This window comes from Myodes glareolus, chromosome 12 (assembly GCF_982192425.1).
Source record: "Myodes glareolus chromosome 12, mMyoGla1.1, whole genome shotgun sequence".
NCBI lineage: Eukaryota > Metazoa > Chordata > Mammalia > Rodentia > Cricetidae > Myodes > Myodes glareolus.
Genome location: NC_142037.1, coordinates 22,962,694 through 22,986,567, shown reverse-complemented (window position 1 = coordinate 22,986,567; position 23,874 = coordinate 22,962,694). Strand labels below are relative to the sequence as shown.

The window sequence follows — 23,874 nt, the reverse complement described above, 5'->3', positions numbered from 1 at the left end:
GAAAAAATATAAGTACTAAACAGAATCATTCCTTTTACTTCTAGGTGTAAACTACTAACCCAAAAAGACCACTGAGAAGAATAAAAGCTGAAGAAAAATGTAATTTTGGAACAAAAATGTATACTACTCCTTACACTACTCTGCAATAATCATATACTTATACGGCATAAAAATTATGCAAGTCATAAGAGCATCGAGTTAATTGTGATCTTATTACAAGTGAAACTTACCCGCCACCCCCTTCTGTTGTTGAGAGTGCAACTCAGGGCCTTGTGAGAGCTAGGCAAGCACCACACCCCAGAGCCCTTCTTTTTATTATATTATTGTTTAATAAAGGACAAAACCAAACAGCAAAGTTGCCATCTTCCAACCCGTCTGTAATGGCCAATTGGAACAACAATGAAAAAGAAAGTATTTATTGGAATATCTGACCAATTCTGACTCATAAAGCAGAACTTCACATGGAACATTTTGAGAATTTACAAGTGCTTTTTTTTTTTTTTTTTTTTTTTTTTTCTCTAAGTGGGCCCTTTGGTAATGTGTCTCCTTCAGCTCCCTCCATGACTGCCACAGTAGCAGTCCTGGGATCAAAACCCACAAGCCATTAAAAAATAGCAAGTAGACCCAAAAGTAGAGCCATCTCTCGGTGTTGAGGTTGGGGCTTCCGACAAGCCACTCGGGGAAGAAGGTCATCCAGCCACCGTAGAGTTCGCACACACACAAGGTGATCTGTATGAAATGCCTGGGGGAGAACACACGGCATGAAGCAGGTGTAGCTTGGGACTCTGAATTGCGGCATCTTTTATTTAGGGCAGCACCAACGGTCTTTACTACAGAAACTTGTGGGCTCCTCGGTGGTGCTCCTTTGATGGGCCAGGTCAGCCTAGATAGCAAAGACACCATCCCTGCTTGCAGAAGCAATGCTGCCCTTTCCAGCATTTAGAGTTCTAAGGACACTTGAGTGCCCTGTACTAACTACTGTCGGGATTTAGTGAGGTCACCGCGGACCCTCAAAGAGACCTGGATATGAACTTGACCCCAGCCAGTTCCATCGGTTGTAAAAGGTGACAACTGTCCTTCCTCAAAGGACACTGCGGGGAGTTAATGGACTATGTAGGGTCTTCATTTCCTGTGACTGACACAGGTCATGCACATATATATTATCAGTGCTGGAGACAGCACGCATGTAAATCTGTAATGTGTCCGCAAATGTGGTCATGGAGCCAAAACAATGTTAAAGCAGTCAAGAAAAATCACTGCTAATTGTCTGTGGAAGTGGTGGGGAGAGGGGACTAAAAGCTGGAGGACTCTCTCAAATCTGAGATTTCATGACAAAGCTTTACATCTTGAACTCTTACGTAAAGCTCCTGTCTTGTGGATTAACACACTTGCAGCTGCATCCAAACGTCGCACGGGTACTGATCAGCTAATGTCCCTCTCTTCCAGATGAATGGCAGTGAACTTACCAGTAATATTTCTCCTTGACTATGGCGTAAATGAGAACCAATGCCAGAATCCCATCCAAGACAACAGTCAGGATTTCCAAAGACACAATGGTTGGGTCAAAATACAGCCATCTTGCATCAGCCTTGCCATATTCTTTCCCTAAAGACAAAATACCTGTGTTTAGTCCCTCAACTGGCAAACATTTTGTGTTGTTAATTTTTTAGGGAGAAGACAAACAAATGGGCTGCATTATGACAATTTCAGACAAGCCCATCAGTTTATTCTGTTTATTCATGCGCGCCACCTCGTTACCCTCTCTGCTGCTCTCTTTTCTCCCCTAAACAGCCGCTTTCTACTTCCATGCCATGTGTACCTCCTAATCTATATTTGCGGAAATGTGGTCCTTGCCCATTTATTGATTGGATGATTTGGTTTTGCCGCTTAATTTTTTTGTTTGGTTTTTGAGACAGGGTTTCTTTGTGTAGGCCTGCCTGGCTCTCCTGGTAATTTTTGAGTTCTTATAGATAATAAGTATTAATCTCAGGCAGATGTATGGTTGATAAAGATTATGTTTCCTTCTGTGGGCTCTCCTCATTCCTTTACTGAGTAGGAATCTTTCAACTTCCCGCAATCCCATTTGCTAATACTTGCTATTATTTCCTGTGTTATTGGATTTCTGTTTGGAAAATCCATGCCTGTGCCGATATCTTGAAGTGTTTTCCTTACATGTATCTCTAGCAGTTAAGCATTTCAGGCCTCACATGAATGTCCTTGATCCGTCTGGAGTTGGTTTTTACACAAGGTGGGAGAGGGGCAGTTCCACTCTTCCTCATGGACTAGTCAGTCCTCGAACTATTGTTGAAGAGGTTGTAATCTTTTTTCCCAATGTGTGTTTATGTCACTTTGTCCAACATCTGGGAGCTGCACCATTGCATGGGTCTGTTTCTGGGTCCTCTATCCTAGTCCATTGCTCTATGACTAGTAAGCCTTTTTATGCCAGTTAATGAGAATGACCACTGTCTTACAACCTTCACAATGCCTGCGGAGGGCAAGGGAGGTCTGGGACTACTGTGCCCCTCACCCTTGACCTAAGCCGGAGAGCTGCTCTACTTGTAAAATACAAGCACATCCATGTATGTGCACTCTTGGTTACAAGTTGCAAGAGTTTAAATTAATTCAACACAGTCAAATTTTGCAAACACAATATTTAATAATGATGGTTCTCAAGCCTGGGGAGACAGTTCAGTTGCTAAAGCTCTGGCCTCAGAAGCATGAGGACCTGAGTTCAATCCCCAGCACTCATGTAACAATGTCAAGCAGGCGACACACACTAGCAATCTCAGCACTGGTAAAATGGAAACACATGAAGCTTACTGACCCAGTAGGTCAGCAATTAGCAATGAGTCTTATCAGTCAGCTCCAAGCCAAAGAGATACCTTGTGTGGCAGGAGGTGGATGCCATTCTTGAGGCTTCCTGAGGTTTTCCTCTAATGTACACAGGCCTGGGCGCACACCTACCTCGCAGTGTATTGTGGAATATTATTTTAACTGGGCAAAGATGTGTTATATATGTTTATGCTGTAGAATATCACTTTAACTATGTAAAGGTTGCTACATTTGTTTCTGCTGCTTTTGCTAATATAAAGATGTGTTACATTTGGGTACACTGCATTTGTTTCATTATGGAAGAGACATGTAGCATTTGTTTCACCTTGCCTGCCTACTGCACCTGATTGGTCTAATAAAAAGTTTTATAGTCAATAATTAGTCAGAAGAGGGATAGACGAGTCTGGAAGGCAGAGAGAAAAAATAGAACTCAAGAGGAGAGGAGAAAGAGGAGCCTAGGGAGAATGAAGGGTACATGCCTGGGGCCAGAAGCCAGGCAGCTGCAGCCAGAACGCCAGAAAGAGACAGCAGAAAAGTAAGATACACAGAAAAGCAGAAAGATAAGATGCCCTCAGGCGAAAAGAAAGATAAACAGAAACAAATTAAAATAAGATCTAAGATAAGACCGGAACATTCATAACTAATAAGTCTCTGTGGGTGGCCCAAAAGAGAGCCTGGCACAGCAGTATTGACTGTTACTTACTACAACCTAGGGTCGCATGGGAGATGGGCGTCTGGGGTGGGGCTGGGGCTGCTTTGCTACCGCTAACGGAGGCAGGAATCCTGCCCACTGTTGGTGGTACCACTCCCTGGGCGGGGAATCGCGGACTGTGAGAGCTGAGAGAGTAAGCTGAGCACCCTATGTGTGCCCATTGCTCTGTTTCCGACTGTGGTTGTGATGGGCCCAGCTCCCGCAAACTCCCACCAGTGACTTCAGGACCGCGAGGGACCGCCCCTGAGCTGTGAGCTGGGCAAACCCATTTCCTTCGGGTGGCTTCTGTCATTTTATCACGACGACAGGAACAGAGAGTAAGATACACATGCGTGAAAACAAAAGGAAAAGGCAGGCAGGATGGCTCAGTGGGTAAAGGCTCCTGCGACCAAGTCTCACAAGCTGTGTTCCACCCCAAGGACCAACATGGTAGAGAAGAAAACTGACCTCCCACAGGGTGTTCACACACACACACACACACACACACACACATTTAATTTTAAAAATTAACAATCTTTTGAATACATTACACTTACTTTAAATATAAAGTTTTCAAGTGTAATCTAGATGTGGGAAATTATTAAGGAAATGTTTCTTAGAACACGTTCTGTGGGACTGGAGAGAGCGCCGTGACTAAGGGCATTTACTGATACTGCAGAGGGCCCAGGTTCCGTTCCAGCACCCACCCGGAGGCTGCCACCCCTTGTAACTCGAGTTCTAGGTGATCTGATGCCTTCCGGTAGCAGGCATGCATATGGTGCACATATATACACATACATTCAGGAGAAACATTCGTGCACATAAAAACAAATAGATCTTATATAACAAAACATATTCATGCCTGGACATAGGGGCCCATGCCTTTAATCCCAGGACTTAGGAGACAGAAGTGGGCAGACCTCTGTGAGACCCTGTCTTCAAAATCCCATTTTGTGATTTTTGAATGTTTACTTAGTTTTACTGGAGAGAAGTTTCTGCCATCCCACCCAGCCTTGAGCTTGAGATAGCCCACCTCTGTCTCCTGAAAACACCCAGCAGACCTGCCAGCTGAGTGTTGAAGGCCTCGGATGATGCAGCCTGAACTCCAGAGTGAACCCCAAAAGGACCGTGTCCAGCAGCAACAGCCACGCCACCCTGCCAGGTAATACCTGGAAAGCAGGGTATTCAAGAATCTTTCCAGACCCGTGGTCAGAATGTTTCTTCTAGAATGCACTAGGAGTCAGGAAGTCTTTCTCCAGTCTGAGAAGAGGGTCTTCCACTTTTGAGACCATTTTTATTCCCACTTTAATTGTTACTAGTACCTTTAAAAAGATAATAAGAGAGAGAATATACACGTGTATATGGATGACCAAAAGAGGGTGCTGGGTACCCCACAAGTGGAGTTGTAGGCAGCTGTGAACTGCCCAGTATCAGTGCTGGGAACTGAACTCAGGTCCTCTGTAAGATCAGCAAATGGTCTTAACCACTGAGCTATCCTTCCAACCCCTAATTATTTTACTAATTTTTATGGACTGCTTTATGAATTTGCATGTGATCCTTGAACACGGGCAGGCTAATCTTCTCTGTATGGTTCCTATGATAGTTTATGTGCTGTCAAAGTGAGCACCCTGGCTATTTTTTTTAAACTGGTAACAATAGCACATGCTGACCTCAGCCTCTCAAAGGACAGGAGTAGTGGACACAGTAGTGGGCATCTCTAGCTCACTCTCCCTTCAGACACGCTCTGTGATACTGAGAAGGTTTAACTGCTCAGACATGAACTCCAGCATCTGACTGGACAGAGCAGCAGGAATTCTCCTCTCATAGACCCAGAGAAAGGACCCCTTGGGACCAGCTACAAAAGTCTCTCAAGACAGGCCCTCCTGAGACAAGGACCACACAGGTGAAGAGTCTCCACATAAGGCCTCACACACCACCAATCACGACCTTGGTGAATCATCTGCTAGGTTTAGAAATAACTGTAGTAACTGGGAAGCAAGGAAGTATTGAAAAGACAAAATTTCCCTAAATATAAACAGGAGGTAAAATGAACTAATTGAGGTATCCCAAATCTAGGAAAATTATTCACATAAAATGTCAGTTCTTTAAGGAGGGAAGAGATTAGTGAATGCTTAGACATTAAAAAACAGAACTAACCACACACTGCCATCTCTATTCATTTTTTTAAAGATTATTTATCTTTTACATATGGGTGTTTTGTCTGTAATGGCGAATCAATCCCACACCAGTTATGTTTTAAAGTGGTATTTATTTTGGGGGGTAAACTTACATACACATAAACCATCAGGAAAGGAGCCTAGTCGCTGGAGCAGGAGCCGGAACCAAGAGACCGAGCCGAGGCTTGCCACTCTTCTTTTAACAAGAAATATACCACGCCCCAGTGGGCTGGTATTTCAGCAGCTATTGGCTGAAGCAGTAGAAGGTACTTCCGCAGCATGTCTGCATGTATGTGCGTGCACCCTGTGCATGCCTGATGCTTGTAGATGACAGGAGAAGGGGCAGATCCCCTGGGATTGGAGTTACAGATAGTTGTGAGTCACCAAGTGGGTGCTAAGAATTGACCCAGACCCTCTGGAAGAGCAGCCAGTATCTTTAATCACCAGGGCCTCTCTTTAGCTGCTTATTCAACAGTATTTTCTGAGCATAGAGGGGTTGTCTCTGCTGGGCCTTAAGAATGTAGCCATAAGGTCTGTATGTAAGTGGCTCACACTAGGAAGGACAAAAGTAATGCTTAAATTGAAAAATGAGACCCAGGAAGATGCCCTAACGGTCACCTCCTCTTCACCGTGCTGTGTCAGGAAGGCGTTTGACTCTGGACTGGCCACCATGACATCTGTTCACAGCCCAGGGAGGAGGCCACTGCATCATGCAGAACTCTAGGAGGGCTGCATCTGGGATGACAGTGAACTTGCAGAGCCATGCTGGTGGGCTTGGAAGGAACAGGATGGGGTGAGTCGATCCCTAAAGAGAATGTGAAAGGCTCATCTGACAACTCTGTGGTCCACTCCACAGAAACAAGCAGTGTCCGGTCTGCACAGTCAAGAGGGCTGGTGGTGCTGAGCGGTGGTGGTGCACTCCTTTAATTCCAGCACTCAGGAGGCAGAGGCAGGTGGATCTCTGTTAATTCTAGGCCAGCCTGGTCTGCAGAGCTAGTTCCAGGGCAAACTCCAAAGCTACAGAGAAACCCTGTCCCAAACAAACAAACAGAAACAAAAAAGGAGGACTGATGGCTGGTGACTCTTTTCTATGGAAATATTGGGGTGGCTTCCAGATTTTACTGTATGCCCTGGCCTCAGGCCAGAAAGAAGAATATCTGCAGCAGGAGGGAAGTGTAAAAAGCTGAGGATGTCTGGATATGGCAGAGAAGGCAGACGAATGACCCGATGGTGGCCCTGGGGTCCACCAGACCATATGTGAACCTCTGGTCCTTTGTAGCTGGACTCTACCCACTGCCTACCTTGCTAACCCTGAACAACCAAGGGTCCCACATCAGGGTTTAAAATCATGATGATGTGACCACTTCCATTTACTTGTGACTGACAACTGCAGGCAGTAACGGTTCGGAGGGAAAAGAGGCAACGGCTGGAGGAAGCTTTGAGTCCCACCACTGCTGCATGCTCTGCCATCTGGTGGGGATGAGGGTAGCCTACAGCCTGAAGCCATGGCCAGTCTCTGGGAGGTCCTGGTCAGGACCTTCTGGAACAGCGCTGCTCTTGAGCATTCACTTTCAAAATAAAAGGGCAATTCACCTGAAGAAAGGTGAACTCTCTTTAAAAAAATAAAAATCATAAAAGAAATAAGAACTCGAAACACATTCCCACATATACTTGCAAATACCATACACACAGATGCTTAAAAAATAAATGAAGATAAAAGCAGAATAGAATAACAAAATAAAGAAAATAAGAAAAAACAAAGACACACAGTAGACAATACAGAACTGCAGATGCCAAACCTGAAAGCACTAAGAGATGCTGGCGCCCGGCTCACTGACTTAACCACACTGGTAGAGAACATACTGGGAAGTCAATATTAGTTGTCTAAGTGTTGGTCAATTTACACTGAGTGTAAAGAAGATGGCTCTGTAGGGTAGGAGGTAATATGGGGTTCCCCTCTGTATGCTGTGAATACCATTGGTTAATAAAGAAACTGGCTTGACCTGATAGGGTAGAACTTAGCTAGGTGGGAAAAACTAAACTGAATGCTGGGAGGAAGAAGGCAGAGTCAGGAAAAGCCATGGAGCCACCACCAGAGACAGACACACTGAAACCTTGCTGGTAGGCCACAAGTTTCATGGCAAAATATAAAATAATGGAGATGGGTTAATTATAGATGTGAGAGCTAGCTAGCAATATGTTTAAGTAATTGGCCAAGCGATGACTTATTAACACAGTTTCTGTGTGGTTACTTCAGGAGCAGTTAGAAATAAACAAGTGGCCTCCTACAACAAATTGGTGTGTCAACATGGTCAATAAAATCTACTTTAAAATCTGAGAAAGGTTGAAAAGGAATTCTAGACACTAAAAAACAAAGTTTAGCTGCGTTTTTTTTTCCTGGATGGGCTCTGCTGCTGGAGGCATGCTGCAGCTCCTTTAAGAGAGCCTTCCTGATTCCGCAGTAGCAGAAAAAAAAAAAGCGGCACAGTTCAAAACTGGCAGCTTTCTGGGTTGCGATGCCAGCACGAACTCTGGCTCTTTCAGGAGACTGATCATTTAAATGGGGTTTGTGGGCAATGTGCTGCAAGTTACTTGGAGGCAGCATGGGCCAACTGGTTGTCAGAGTTGAGGTGATGAGGACGGCTTCCACCCATCAGTCTCAGAGGCAGTGAACAGACTTCCGCCATGTCAGACTGGGCAGAGCAAGTAGACAGCACCATATTTCCCCTAGCAATGTTGTAGTTTAGGTTAAGAAGTGCATAACATTTTAAGAAATACCCCTGTGTAGAAAAGAATTACAGATATGCAATAATGATAGATTCAGACATAAAAGACCTCTAAATGAGTCACAGTGTGTGTTTAAAAAATGTATGTAGGCTTAGGAGAGAAAAGAAAAAGAGTAGAGAGAGTTATAAAAGAAATAAATGGTTTAAAAAAACAAAACAAAGTCTTTAAAGAAACAGTACAAAAATAAAAATAAAAAATAAAGAAACAGTACAGATAAAAGGAATAAAGATAATAAAATATTAAAAAGTAATAGAGTAAAAACAAATAAGCCATGAAAGGAGAGAATATACACAGAGCATCTTGATTATGTATATTATTGTGGTTTTTTAAAAATTTTTTGACTATGAAGGAGCTAAGTAACCAACATATATATTTTAAAGATATCTTAATGTCAAAATATGGGTCTAAGGATATGTTGCCTTAGAAAAGAGGTTCTTCTTTTGTTTCCACAGAGGAGGAAAACCTGTGGAATCTTTCCAGACTAATGTGGTTTGATGAACGAAGACCCCTGAAAAGTTGCTTTGAATACCCCTCAAAACATTACTTCACCCATTAAACAGCAGTTAGAAGCTCAGAGGGAACTACACCTATTTTCCCAAATATTGTTTATAAATGTTTGTTTACATTTAAAGGGGGATATGATACAGAGATAAATACTTTGCATTGGTATGTATCTTGGTCTATTGATACAAGTTTAAGATCAGTTTTATTTTATGTATATTTCTGTTCTTGATTATGGTATTGTGTTTGTACAGCTCATTTAAAAATGTAATGTATAATTAAGAAATATAGGTTAATAGAGAGTCATCTTTAATAGTCAAGTTTCTAGTCATGTTAGTTAGGTTTTCTAGATGTACAGAGATGTATTTCAGATGGATAGACATTCTTCAAACCTTTCAAAGACTACAAGAATATGGAATTTAAAACGTTTAAGAAGTTAGGACTTCTCATGACGACACATCTGCTCCTGGCAGCACCAATCTACTTCAAGAGGATAACAGACATTGAAGAGACTCCTTATGGAGTTGGCTAGCCATTTGGACAAGAAACTGCTCTTGCCTGGACTGCTTGATGGTATACTAGTCATGCAGGACCCATGGAAAATGACTGCTGAACTTGCCTAAAGGTGAGATGATTTTTGGGGGTTCCTGCTTCATAAAAGACTCCACTAGACATTCTGCAGGATACAGAAGAAAGTGACTGGCAAACTGCCAATATAGGTAGAACTGTCTTTGAAATTTCCTGCTTCATAGATAAGTCTACTAGATACTATGGGCCTGTAGGCTGAAGATGGATGCCCCAATGGTTCAGAAGAACTTTGGGTGACTGTCGAGGCAGCAAGATGTCTCTGTCATTTCTACAGTTTTGAAAGTTGCTTACAATGCATTTCCTGTTTACTTAGGTAATATATTTTTCTGGAGTCTTTGATGGAGTTGAAGAATTTATAATTATAGTTATAATTTTTCTTAGTTATGATAAAAGATAAAGTAGATATAAAAATGGTAACTGTAATTGTTGTTTGATATCTGTTTTGTCATATTTTACTATTTTAAAGTTAAAACATTCCTTTTTTATTTAAACAGAAAAGGGGAGGTGATGTGGTATTCCCCTCTGTATGCTCTGAATACCATTGGTTAATAAAGAAACTGGCTTGGCCTGATAGGGTAGAACTTAGCTAGGTGGGGAAAACTAAACTGAATGTTGGAAGGAAGAAGGCAGAGTCAGGGAAAAGCAATGGAGCCACAGCCAGAGACAAACACGTTGAAACCTGGCCAGTAGGCCACAAACTTGTGGTAAAATATAAAATAATGGAGATGGATTATTTCTAGATGTAAGAGCCAGCTAGCAATATGCTTAGGTAATTGGCCAAGCAGTGATTTAATTAATACAGTTTCTGTGTGATTATTTCAGGAGTCTGGGCAACCAGGAAATGAAAAGTGGTCTCCTTACAATAAGAAAGTTTCGAGGCCCAAAGAGACCAAAGGACAGAGAGTTTGGGACTTGTTTCTAATTCATTGAAGGTTATTGTGCTTCTAACAAAGGTCCCACCTAGTTGTAAATCAGAGTTCTGCTCTCTCAAGGCTATAGTTAACAGGTCCTGTTCCTGAAATAGGGAAGTAGTTGGTTCCTACCTAAAACCAAAGTCTAAGGATCCAACTAAGTTCCAGTTTCCTTTATGGAAATAACTTGAGATTTCACCCAGCGAGTGGTTTGCCTACAGAGTGTTTGGTTTAGGGCATGAATCAAGGACATGAGCAATGAATGTACCCTGTGACTTTCAATTTGTATGTTAATGTAGTCGTTTGTTTTGCTCCTACCTTTTGGGGCAAGGGGCATATTAACCAGTTGGAAATTAAACACGGGCAAAATTTCAGTACTCACTGGAATTCCCTCCTAATACTATCCTATATGTTTCTGCGTTTTATTATTTCCATTCGCGTCTTCGTATTCTTTACTATATTTCTAAATCCCCATGCCTCCACTCTGGGAGAGGTATTTTTGTCAAGGAGGAATTTGGAGAATTATTTAGAAGACAGGTATAGACATACAATCAAGGGAAGACAGAGTTGGAGAGGTAGCTCAGCAGTTCAGAGTATGTATGCTTTTCCAGAAGACCTGAGTTCAGTTCCCAGCATCCACACTGGGCACTCACAACTGCCTGACTCCAGCTCCAGGAGGGCTAGTGCTCCCTTCTGACCTCTGGGGACACTGCTCACATGCACAAACCCACACAGACACACACATGCAGAATTAAAAATAAAGTTTTAAAAGTAAAGCTACACAAAACATCTGGGGAAGCACCTAGTTTAAGAACTGCAGACCTTTTGGTGTCTTTTGTTTTACAGTGTTGTGTAGGGGCTCACACACGTTAGGTGAGCACTCAACCACTGATCCACACCCCAGGTATACACACTCTGTTTACTATATAACTTTGCTAATATGTAATTCACATGGCATAAATTCCATGACATTTTAGTACGTCACAGATATGAAAAGACACAGTCTAACTGAGAACACTGCAAACAAGAACATTCACCCATTAGCAGTCGCCCACCTTCCTGCCCACAATCCAACTCTCATCCCCAGCCCCGGGCAACCACTAATTTGTTGTCTGTCTCTATAGATTCACCTGTTCTGGTCAGGACATGTCAATGGGATCGTACAAAAAGACATTCGCTTCATCGCAGCCATTCTTGCAATTAATCTCCTCAGACATTTCAAATGTAAACGTTTTAATTACTTACATAAAGATGCAATCAAGCCTTGGGAATCGGCAACATTTCCTACTAAAGACAAGTAGACGAAAGCGCCTTCCTAGAGGGAAGAAAAGGGAGACAGGCTCTGTTTAGCCTCACCACCACAGACACAAGGCACTGCACAGCAGCAGCTCCCCCTGCCCCTCTATAAGGTGTTCACATCTTGATCCAAGGCCTTGAGGACCACAGCATCTCTGGAGTCTAACCAGAGATATGAGCAAGACCAAACTTAATAACAAATGTTACTTTTTAATGATTGGCATTATCAAACCAGAGGTGTGTTCTTATGTAGAAAAAAAAGTGAAAATTACATGGAGAGTGCTTGATTGTTATACAAAACAAAAATTAGCTTTAGATTATTCTAAAGATCTTAAATCTTCAAAAAGACTGGCAATAGTTCATTTTTTAACCTTAAAAATAAAACACATGTGACCAGCAAATGTCTATAGCAGAGTTGAGCCCCTCCCTATGCTGCCTGAGAGAAAATTCACAAAGGTTTTCTTTTGACATTTAGTGATCAAAATGTCTGCAAATATTTAGTAATGCCTAATCATGGAAGTGTTTCTTTATCCAAGCTTCCAAAAATCAAACAGCACTCTACCCGCCCCAACAGCTTCATATGACATTGGCACTCTCTGCCCCTCACAACTATTTTATATGCCATTGGCACACTCTGCCCCTCAGAACTATTTCGTATGACACTGGCACACTCTGCCCCTCAGAACTATTTCATATGACATTGGCACACTCTGCCCCCCAGAACTATTTCATATGACATTGGCACTCTCTGCCCACCCTCTACTTGCTTGGGTACCATGTTTTACCACTTCTTTAGTGGAAGCTACCTACTTCTTTAGACCGTTCACCCTATGACGTTATTCATTGACATCAGCCCCTCCCAGTCCTCCCAGCCATAAATCTGGGGCTTATTCTATGTCAGACAACAATGAAGCTCTCTTCTCGTGCAAATCTGTGACTCTTGGAATGGACTGAAAGCCTCTGTCCACTCACTCACCTGTGTGGTGTGGGCTCATTGCTAAGAGCACAAGACGCTTCTACACTCTCATTCCAGCGTCCAGTGGCCGACTTCTGTCCATTTTGGTTGCTAACACAGAAGTCTGCAGACAAGATTAAATTCCAATCCTGGAGGAGCTGGAGAGATGGTTCAGTGGTTAAGAGCACTGGCTGCTCTTCCAGAGGTCCTGAGTTCAATTCCCAGCAACCACATGGTGGCTCACAGCCATCTATAATGAGAGATCTGATGCCCTCTTCTAGCCTGTAGGCACACATGGAAGGAATGTTGTATTCATAATAAATAAATAAATCTTAAAAAAAATTCCAATCCTGGTTCTGCAAACATATGCAGTTGCCTTCTCTGTTTTATCTGTGAGTGGTTTCTAAAACCGGAAAGGCCACTTGAGCCATTCCTACCGTGTTTGTAGAGGTGATGTTCACTGCAGGGGACCATGTATCCTTTCTTTTACTGACCCAGTATCTTGACCCTGTGTCACTTTGTGGTTTAGTTAGAGGTGGACGGTCCTTCCCTACCTGAATGTCTCAAAATCACGCTGTATTAGTTTGCTTCGTATGTGGGCTAGGACTTACTAGTGAGAGATGTCTGTTCATACCACAGGTTCTGTCTGTCCATCTCTGACTTTCATGTTATCTCATGACTGGCGTTCAGCATCTTTCCCGCCCTAATCTCTGTTAACACAGGCTTGGAAGCTGGTTTATGCTATCTTTTCTTTTTTTATATATTTATTTATTTATTATGTATACAATATTCTGTCTGTGTGTCTGCCTGCAGTCCAGAAGAGGGCATCAGATCTCATTTCAGATGGTTGTGAGCCACCATGTGGTTGCTGGAAATTGAACTCAGGACCTTTGGAAGAGCAGGCAATGCTCTTAACCGCTGAGCCATCTCTCCAGCCCTGCTATCTTTTCTTGACACTCTTTCTGGGTCACCTAATTAGTAAATGTGTTTTGTCTGAGTCAATCTAAAATGCATTTTCTTGACAGGAGATTTAGGCCAGGCCTGGCAGGAAAAAACCTGTACACAAGTCAATGCCAGTGTGGTCTACACTGTGAGTTATGGGCCAGCCAGAGATGACAGAAGAGAATAGGGGTGAGGAAGAGCAAGAATGAAAGAAAAGAAGGAAGAAATGGGAAAAGAAAGGGAAAAACAGAATCTAAAGTGTCCAGACTGAGGACACAGCGCAGAGGCAGATCACTTGTCTCGCGTGCACGAGAACCATCGTTCCGTTCCCTACTACCCAGCAAAACCAAGAGCAGCTAAAGGTTTTAAGATATATTTTATTTTTAATTGTATGCATGTCTTAATGTGTCTGTCTGTGTGCATGTTAGTACAAGTGAGTACAGGTGCCTGTGGAGGTCAGAAGAGAGAGTTGGGTCCCCCGAGGTAAACATTTGGGTGGCTGCAAGGAGCCTAGTTTGAATCCTCTGCAAGCACAGGATGTACTCTTGACTTGCAATCTTGATCACTGGACTAGACACCAGATCTACCCAGTTTACCTCAGTTGATCTCTCTTTCTCTCTCTCTCTCTCTCTCTCTCTCTCTCTCTCTCTCTCTCTCTCTCACACACACACACACACACACACACACACACACACACACACAGATATTTACATTACAATTCATAACAGTAGCAAAATTACAGTTATGAAGTAGCAATGAAATAATATTATGGGTGGAGTCAGCACAACATGAGGAACCATGTTAAAGGGTCTCAGCATTAGGAAGGTTGAGAACCACTGCATTAGGAGGTGAAGGCAAGAAGATCAGGACAGCAAGGCTAGCCTTAGCTTTCTGGTGACTTCTAGGCTAGCCTGGGACGCATGAGATCTTGTCTCAAACAGAAGACCTACACCCTATATCAACCTACATCCAAAGTGTGATAGTATACTGTCATCTCACAAAGCTGTAGAGTACACCGTCATCTCACAAAGCTGTAGAGTACACCGTCATCTCACAAAGCTGTCGCCGAGGCTGAGGGAGAAGGCACCAACTGTGAACAACTGTGAGGTCCTCTCCCTCAAGGTAACACTGAGGGCTGAGAAACCCCCTCCTTTCCCTCAGGGCAACCCTAAGGCTGGCAAACCTTCCCAGCAATTGCACTAGCCTGGCATCCATTGCCACAGCAGCACCTCCGAGAAGGGCTGACTTCAGAGGAAGGAGTCCCTCAGTTCAGCATCTCAGGGCGTGAGGGTCTGGATGGCCCAGCCTGGGGTGGACGGAGAGTGGTGGAGTCTATGTGGAGAAGAAACCACATCTCAAACCAGGCTTGCTTCTTTTACAGCAATCCTCTTGTGTGAACTGTCAACGGGTCCCATAAGGGCTACCACACCCCTCAATGACCTTCCCAATAGATGTCACCTCTTTCAGATGGTATCTCTGGAAGGTTCTGTGACTTCAGCCTGGCCTTACACTAAAAGAACTTGAAGAAACACAAATAGGTAGGCATAGGGCCACTGCAGCAGCTACCCTAATGCCCAGAGACTCCTCAACAACACACTCAGCAAGACATTGGAGGCAGAATCTGGACACAGAAGGAGACCAGTGGCCTGGGTTCTAAAGATTCCTGAGGACCCCTGATTGAATCTGCTCTTACCACACAGGAACTATGCCAGACACTATCTAGTGTGATTTCCCAGGGGCCAACATTGTTAAAGGAGACCCACAGGGTTCCTGACATGAATCCACTTTGTGTCAATGAACTGCAAAGTTGCTTTTTTCTACCCCTTAAAGTTATTTTAGGCTCTGAAGCTTCAAATATGCATGGACCTTTTCATAAGCAGCACCCAAAGTTACGGCTTCCGAAGTTTTTCATCATAACACACACTCCATATCCAGCCTTTCAGATTAAGAGCCAAAGTATAAGAGAACTTAAAAATAGCCAAAAGATTAACAACAGTTTTAACACCAAAACAAGTCAATGAATCAATAAGCAAATGGACAAGTGAACAACATTTCCCAAGGTTCAAAGGGTCACAAGCATGCGACAAAATCTTCAACACCTTTAGCCATCAGGGACAAGCAAATCTGAACTACACTGAGATTCTGTCTTACATCAGTTGGGATACCTAGCATACAAGAAATGGGCGCTAGAGAGACATTCAGAGTGGGAACCGGCTGCTCTTCCAGAGGTCCTGAGTTCAAGTCCCAACAACCACATGACAGCCCACAGCCGTCTATAATGAGATCTGATGCCCTTTTCGAAATGCAGAATGAGCACCCATATACATAAAAATACATTTTAAAAAATCTAGCTGGACACAGTGGTAGTACACACCTTTAATCTCAGAACCAGGCGGAAGCAGGAGGATCTCCAATTCCAGGCTATCCTGAGCTTGAGACCCTGTCTCAGAAATCAGGCTGACAAAATGATATATCAGGTCAAGGCACTTCCTGTACAAGCTGGGAGACCGGTTTGAGCCTAGAACCCACATAGAGATGGAAAGAGAACCAAGGCCACAAAGTTGTCCTCAGACTTCCACAGAAGCGCCATGGTACATACACATATACACACATGATGATAATAATAAAAAACCCACACAGAAACCTACTACTGTAGAAGCCTCCTATAACACATATATACATAAAAGAAATTTAAATGGAGTCAACATGTAATGGGAAAGACAATACTCTAACTAGACATCATATGCTACCACATAAAACACCCCCAGTAATAAGAATGGGCATCTCTTGAATCTCTGTCCAAAGGCCCAACAAACTCTAGAGACCATTGCCAGTGCTGTTGGTTACCATCCACAACTTTACAGTAAGGCCATGTTGCAGGGAGACACTGCATACTTTTGGCACAGAACATGAAGAAATCAGGCTGGTGCTCAACTGGAAGCTTCACCCCTACTGACTAGTGTCCACAGTGTTAGAAGGTGCTGTGCACACAACCAAACGAGAAAGGTCATTATCAATGTTATCCAGGGATGAAACCAGTAAGAAAGAACAAGAAGTTGGGTGGGTAGATATGGAGGCTAGAGGAGATGGGAGAAGTTGGGGAACAGGAAAGAATGTTATAAAAATATAGTATATGTTCTCTCTCTGCCGTTTGATTAATTTGGATAGGGGTTTGTCAATCTTGTTGATTTTCTCCAAGAACCAGCTTTTTGATTCATTGATTCTTTGGATTGTTTTCTCTGTTTCTATTTTGTTGATTTCAGCCCTCAGTTTGATTATTTCCAGTCTTCTAGACCTCCTGGGTGAATCAGCTTCTTTTTTTTTCTAGATCTTTCAAGTGTGCTGTTAAGTCTCCAATGTGTGCTTTCTCCGCTTTCTTTAATTGGGCACTTAGTGCTATGAACTTTCCTCTTAGCACTGCTTTCATAGTGTCCCATAGGTTTGAGTATGTTGTGTCTTTGTTTTCATTAAATTCAAGGAAGAGTTTAATTTAGAGAACATGCAAATTAATAAGATCAGAAATGAAAAGGGGGACATAACCACAGACACAGAGGAAATTCAGAAAATCATTAGATCTTACTATGAAAGTTTATATGCCACAAAGTTGGAAATGTAAAAGAAATGGACATTTTTTTAGATAAGTACCATATACCAAAGTTTAACCAAGAACAGGTGAACAATCTAAATAGACCTGTTAGTCGTGAAGAATTAGAAGCTGTTATCAAAAATCTCCCTACCAAAAAAAGCCCAGGGTCAGATGGTTTCAATGCAGAATTCTACCAGAACTTCCAGGAAGAGCTAATACCTATACTCCTTAACGTATTCCGCAATATAGAAACAGAAGAGTCACTGCCTAACTCCTTTTATGAAGCTACAGTTACCCTAATACCAAAACCACACAAAGACACAACCAAGAAAGAGAATTACAGGCCAATCTCACTCATGAACATCGACGTGAAAATTCTCAATAAAATACTGGCAAACCGAATCCAAGAGCACATTAGAAAAATTATCCATTATGATCAAGTCGGCTTCATTCCAGAGATGCAGGGCTGGTTCAACATACGCAAATCTATCAATGTAATCCATCATATAAATAAACTGAAAGAAAAAAACCATATGATCATCTCACTAGATGCTGAAAAAGCATTTTGGTGCGGGAGAATTGTCTGTATTCTGTCAATCATATTTTAATAAAACGCTGATTGGCCAGGCAGGCAGTATAGGCGGGAAAGCCAGACAGGAAGTAGGGGTGGAGCAAAGAGACTGGGAGTTTTCTGGGACACAGGAAGCTCTCTCGCCACTCCTGTACAGACCACCGAAGAGACAGCATGTAACCTGCCCAGCTCAAAAAGGTATGGAGCCATTATGGCTAACATAGATCAGAATAATGGGTTAATATAAGTTATAAGAGTTAACAAGAAGCCTGACCCTATGGGCCAATCAGTTTATAACCTTATGGAGTCTTGTGCGTGATTTTCCTTGGGACTTGCTGGCTTATTGGGGTACTGGGCCAGACAGAAACCCCAACAAGCCGGCCCCACATGTTACATATGGCGTCAACGTGGATAACTGAATCCACATAAAGCGTGAGAAAGCTTGGGAAAGAATAGAGTAAAGCATGTTTTCTTGGTAGCAGCAATTTCTCAGGTCTGCTCTGTTTGCTAGAGCAAGCAAACACTCTCATCTAAGGGAGGCTTCCTGACTCAGCCTTAACTGCAAAACCTTGCAGCTCATTAAGAGGTCCTGCCACGAAACACTTAAATGCTGTTGGTGAAAAGCTGAACACATGCTTTTCGGTTTTCAGTCGTAGCAGGAAAAAAGCTGTGCTGTTTTAAAATGCCGGCTTTCTGGGCTGTCCTGCCAGAGCAAACTCTGACTCTTTCAGGCAGGCAGTCCGACTGAGTGTGGTCTATGAGCAGAATGTTGCAGTTTGCTTGCTGGCAAGGACCTTGAAACGCCATAGAGTTGTGGCAGTGAACACAGCTCTGGCTGGTACCTCAGCCTTGAGGCTGAAAAGCTAAGGAATGAGCTGGATCTAGCCGTCAAAGCCACGGCTCTCCATATTGCTTAGTAAATTAATGGCTCATGTGGTCAGAAAAAGAAAAATATACAGTAAAGAGAGATTCAAAGAGGAAGAAAACCTCTAAATGGTTTACAGTGTGTATATGCAGGCTAAAAGTTAAAGTCCTTAAAGTTAAAAGGAAAGAAAGAGAGTAGTTGGGTGTGGTGGTACACACCTTTAATCCCAATGCCTGGGAGGCAGAGGCATATTGACCTCTGTGACTTCAAGGGGTAGAGGTAGATTGACCTCTGTGACCTCAAGGTGTGGTAGTACACGCCTTTAATCCCAATGCCTGGGAGGCAGAGACAGATCTCTGTGAGTTCAAGGTGTGGTAGCATACACCTTTAATCCCAGCACTGGGGAGGCAGAGACAGGAGGATCTCTGTGAGTTCAAAGATAGCCTGGTCTACAGTGTTATTCCAGGACAAAGATATACAAAGATCCTGTCTCAAAAAGTAAAAGTAAAAATAAAAGAAATAGAGGTTAAAATAAAGCCACATAAAGATGGAAAATGCACAGAGAATCTTCATACTGTATGCTTTTATGCTCTCTTTAAATTGTTTGATTGCTGAGGAAGGAGCAACAACTGCTAAAAGACTTTTGTTTATAAATGCTGCTGAACTAACCCAAGATAGGCATTTTGAAAATACCTTGGCTTCAAAACTGAAGTCAAAAGGTATGTTACTTTGGAGAAGAGATTTTGCTTTTGTTTCCACAGAAAATGAGAGGCTCTGGATTTATTCAGAGTTAAGAAAAATCACCTTTGACCAAGGGAGGCCACCTGAAAAATCTCCGACAGGAATAGATGACCCAGATGTCTGAGTTCTTCATCCAGAACAGGTTCAAGACTGCTGCCTGAGATGATCAAGACTCACAGGATACTCTAGTCAGGACTTGATGATAACTCTAAGTTTTCTTTAGGTCCCCATAAGATCATCAGCGCCCCCAACCAGCAGGAAGTAGCTTGAAATACTACGCCCACGTTCCCAACAAATGGATTATGGGTATTTTCCTTTGTTTAAAAAAAAAAAAAGAGGGAAATGGTGCGGGAGAATTGTCTGTATTCTGTCAATCATATTTTAATAAAACGCTGATTGGCCAGGCAGGCAGTATAGGCGGGAAAGCCAGACAGGAAGTAGGGGTGGAGCAAAGAGACTGGGAGTTTTCTGGGACACAGGAAGCTCTCTCGCCACTCCTGTACAGACCACCGAAGAGACAGCATGTAACCTGCCCAGCTCAAAAAGGTATGGAGCCATTATGGCTAACATAGATCAGAATAATGGGTTAATATAAGTTATAAGAGTTAACAAGAAGCCTGACCCTATGGGCCAATCAGTTTATAACCTTATGGAGTCTTGTGCGTGATTTTCCTTGGGACTTGCTGGCTTATTGGGGTACTGGGCCAGACAGAAACCCCAACAAGCCGGCCCCACATGTTACATATGGCGTCAACGTGGATAACTGAATCCACATAAAGCGTGAGAAAGCTTGGGAAAGAATAGAGTAAAGCATGTTTTCTTGGTAGCAGCAATTTCTCAGGTCTGCTCTGTTTGCTAGAGCAAGCAAACACTCTCATCTAAGGGAGGCTTCCTGACTCAGCCTTAACTGCAAAACCTTGCAGCTCATTAAGAGGTCCTGCCACGAAACACTTAAATGCTGTTGGTGAAAAGCTGAACACATGCTTTTCGGTTTTCAGTCGTAGCAGGAAAAAAGCTGTGCTGTTTTAAAATGCCGGCTTTCTGGGCTGTCCTGCCAGAGCAAACTCTGACTCTTTCAGGCAGGCAGTCCGACTGAGTGTGGTCTATGAGCAGAATGTTGCAGTTTGCTTGCTGGCAAGGACCTTGAAACGCCATAGAGTTGTGGCAGTGAACACAGCTCTGGCTGGTACCTCAGCCTTGAGGCTGAAAAGCTAAGGAATGAGCTGGATCTAGCCGTCAAAGCCACGGCTCTCCATATTGCTTAGTAAATTAATGGCTCATGTGGTCAGAAAAAGAAAAATATACAGTAAAGAGAGATTCAAAGAGGAAGAAAACCTCTAAATGGTTTACAGTGTGTATATGCAGGCTAAAAGTTAAAGTCCTTAAAGTTAAAAGGAAAGAAAGAGAGTAGTTGGGTGTGGTGGTACACACCTTTAATCCCAATGCCTGGGAGGCAGAGGCATATTGACCTCTGTGACTTCAAGGGGTAGAGGTAGATTGACCTCTGTGACCTCAAGGTGTGGTAGTACACGCCTTTAATCCCAATGCCTGGGAGGCAGAGACAGATCTCTGTGAGTTCAAGGTGTGGTAGCATACACCTTTAATCCCAGCACTGGGGAGGCAGAGACAGGAGGATCTCTGTGAGTTCAAAGACAGCCTGGTCTACAGTGTTATTCCAGGACAAAGATATACAAAGATCCTGTCTCAAAAAGTAAAAGTAAAAATAAAAGAAATAGAGGTTAAAATAAAGCCACATAAAGATGGAAAATGCACAGAGAATCTTCATACTGTATGCTTTTATGCTCTCTTTAAATTGTTTGATTGCTGAGGAAGGAGCAACAACTGCTAAAAGACTTTTGTTTATAAATGCTGCTGAACTAACCCAAGATAGGCATTTTGAAAATACCTTGGCTTCAAAACTGAAGTCAAAAGGTATGTTACTTTGGAGAAGAGATTTTGCTTTTGTTTCCACAGAAAATGAGAGGCTCTGGATTTATTCAGAGTTAAGAAAAATCACCTTTGACCAAGGGAGGCCACCTGAAAAATCTCCGACAGGAATAGATGACCCAGATGTCTGAGTTCTTCATCCAGAACAGGTTCAAGACTGCTGCCTGAGATGATCAAGACTCACAGGATACTCTAGTCAGGACTTGATGATAACTCTAAGTTTTCTTTAGGTCCCCATAAGATCATCAGCGCCCCCAACCAGCAGGAAGTAGCTTGAAATACTACGCCCACGTTCCCAACAAATGGATTATGGGTATTTTCCTTTGTTTAAAAAAAAAAAAAAGAGGGAAATGGTGCGGGAGAATTGTCTGTATTCTGTCAATCATATTTTAATAAAACGCTGATTGGCCAGGCAGGCAGTATAGGCGGGAAAGCCAGACAGGAAGTAGGGGTGGAGCAAAGAGACTGGGAGTTTTCTGGGACACAGGAAGCTCTCTCGCCACTCCTGTACAGACCACCGAAGAGACAGCATGTAACCTGCCCAGCTCAAAAAGGTATGGAGCCATTATGGCTAACATAGATCAGAATAATGGGTTAATATAAGTTATAAGAGTTAACAAGAAGCCTGACCCTATGGGCCAATCAGTTTATAACCTTATGGAGTCTTGTGCGTGATTTTCCTTGGGACTTGCTGGCTTATTGGGGTACTGGGCCAGACAGAAACCCCAACAAGCCGGCCCCACATGTTACAGCATTTGACAAAATTCAACACCCATTTATGATAAAGGTGTTGGAGAGACTGGGGATACAAGGATCATACCTAAATATAATAAAAGCAATATACAGCAAGCCGACAGCTAACATCAAACTGAATGGAGAGAAACTCAAAGCCTTTCCACTAAAATCAGGAACGCGACAAGGCTGTCCACTCTCTCCATACCTCTTCAATATAGTGCTTGAAGTTCTAGCAATAGCAATAAGACAACATAAGGAGATCAAGGGGATTCGTATTGGAAAGGATGAAGTTAAACTTTCGTTATTTGCTGACGCTATGATAGTGTACATAAGTGACCCCAAAAACTCTACCAAAGAACTCCTACAGCTGATAAACACCTTTAGTAACGTGGCAGGATACAAGATCAACTCCAAAAAATCAGTGGCCCTCCTATACACAAAGGATAAAGAAGCAGAGAGGGAAATCAGAGAAACATCACCTTTCATGATAGCCACAAATAGCATAAAATATCTTGGGGTTACTCTAACCAAGGAAGTGAAAGACCTATTTGACAAAAACTTTAAGCCTTTGAAAAGAGAAATTGAGGAGGATACCAGAAAATGGAAAGACCTCCCCTGCTCTTGGATTGGGAGAATCAACATAGTAAAAATGGCAATTCTACCAAAAGCAATCTATAGATTCAATGCAATCCCCATCAAAATCCCATCAAACTTCTTCACAGACCTTGAGAGAACATTAATCAAGTTTATATGGAAAAACAAAAAACCCAGGATAGCCAAAACAATCTTATACAATAAAAGAACTTCTGGAGGCATTACCATCCCTGACTTCAAACTCTATTATAGAGCTACAGTCTTGAAAACAGCTTGGTATTGGCATAAGAACAGAGAAGTCGACCTATGGAATCGAATAGAAGACCCAGATATTAACCCACAAACTTATGAACACCTAATTTTCGACAAGGGAGCTAAAGGTATACAATGGAAAAAGGAAAGCATCTTTAACAAATGGTGCTGGCATAACTGGATGTCAACCTGTAAAAAAAATGAAAGTAGATCCATATCTATCACCATGCACAAAAATCAAGTCCAAATGGATTAAAGACATCAACATTAATCCATCCACTTTGAACCTGATAGAAGAGAAAGTGGGAAGTAGTCTACAAGATATAGGCACAGGAGGCCTCTTCCTAAGTAGGACCCCAGCAGCACAGACAATAAGAGAAACAATGAATAAATGGGATCTACTGAAACTGAGAAGCTTCTGTAAAGCAAAGGACACTGTCAGTAGGACAAAAAGGCTGCCTTCTGACTGGAAGAAGATCTTCACCAACCCCTCATCAGACAAAGGTCTGATCTACAAAATATACAAAGAACTCAAGAAACTAGGCACTAAAACTCTAATTAACCCAATTAAAAAATGGGGTACTGAACTTAACAGAGAATTCACAACAGATGAACTTCGAATGGCCAGAAGACACTTAAGGTCATGCTCAACCTCCTTAGTGATCAGGGAAATGCAAATCAAAACCACTTTGAGATACCATCTTACACCTGTCAGAATAGCTAAAGTCAAAAACACCAACGATAGCCTATGCTGGAGAGGATGTGGGGTGAGGGGAACACTCATCCATTGTTGGTGGGAATGCAAACTCGTGCAGCCACTGTGGAAATCAGTGTGGCGGTTTCTCAGGAAACTGGGAGTCAACCTCCCTCAGGACCCAGCAATTCCACTCTTGGGAATATACC

General features: G+C 42.7%; 1 non-coding gene across 1 annotated transcript; it reads right to left on the bottom strand.

Moving 5' to 3' along the window:
• Positions 1 to 5,044: 5,044 nt before the first annotated feature.
• LOC148120216 (U6 spliceosomal RNA) lies at positions 5,045 to 5,150 on the bottom strand. The gene has a single exon (XR_015734657.1). It is a non-coding gene; the product is annotated as a U6 spliceosomal RNA (small nuclear RNA).
• Between the last annotated feature and the right edge of the window lie 18,724 nt (positions 5,151 to 23,874).